Raw genomic sequence first — 843 nt, forward strand, 5'->3', positions numbered from 1 at the left:
GCTATAATTCACAACGAACGATTCGCGCGCTTGACTCAGTTGTTCGTCTCTATCTCTGTCAGCAATTCAGTTCCGCCATCACTTCTTGGCGGTCTTATATACAAGAATACCGTACAGATAGTAAACACTCGAGCATTCACGAACCTTCGAGAATATCATGACGTGTTACTAGCGTCACGTGACTTCCGCTGTCGTAACAATAATAATATCGATTCTTTTCTACGAAGTTCTATATTAAAAATGAGTTTGTAATTGTATTGCGTACAAGTTTCTTACATGTTATAACTTCTTATATTAACTGTTGAAAATAAAATTATTAGAGAAACATAGACTTTAGGGCACATAATATCTTTGCATAACGCCTCCAAAAAACAACGGGTGAAATTTATTTTTCAATAAGTCTAATTAGGTTAGAGTTTGGATTTCACCTAAAAAAAAAAGAACTGTTTAGTCTAAACGTCCTTAAAATATGACAAAACATGTTTGGGTTTGAAGTTTCGTAAATCATATAATAGTGCAAAGATTGTCTTGCAAAAAAAACAACAACAAAAACCTTTGCATTAAATACGAAATTAGTATAGTTAGTTTTTGCGCAATGAATATAATGAAAACAAGATAAATGAGTACTATGTTGATAATAATAGTAAAACAGTAAAAAAACTCAACAATATCATTTAGAAACCGATCTTTCAAACCATTCTATATTGTTACGACAGCGGAAGTCACACGACGCTGGGAGTATGCGCGCTGGAGTTTCTCGAAGGATCATGAACTATCGAGAAACCTCGCGAATGTCCGAGTGTTTGCCAGGCGCCCTCTTTTTAGTATATAAACCCGGCAAAT

The 843-nt window shown here is 34.6% G+C and overlaps 1 protein-coding gene across 3 annotated transcripts in view; it reads right to left on the reverse strand.

Moving 5' to 3' along the window:
• LOC106464830 overlaps positions 1 to 843 on the reverse strand; it is a 39,990-nt gene that overhangs the window by 1,556 nt on the left and 37,591 nt on the right. The window lies entirely within an intron of this gene.

Source organism: Limulus polyphemus, unplaced genomic scaffold (genome assembly GCF_000517525.1).
Source record: "Limulus polyphemus unplaced genomic scaffold, Limulus_polyphemus-2.1.2 Scaffold1753, whole genome shotgun sequence".
NCBI lineage: Eukaryota > Metazoa > Arthropoda > Merostomata > Xiphosura > Limulidae > Limulus > Limulus polyphemus.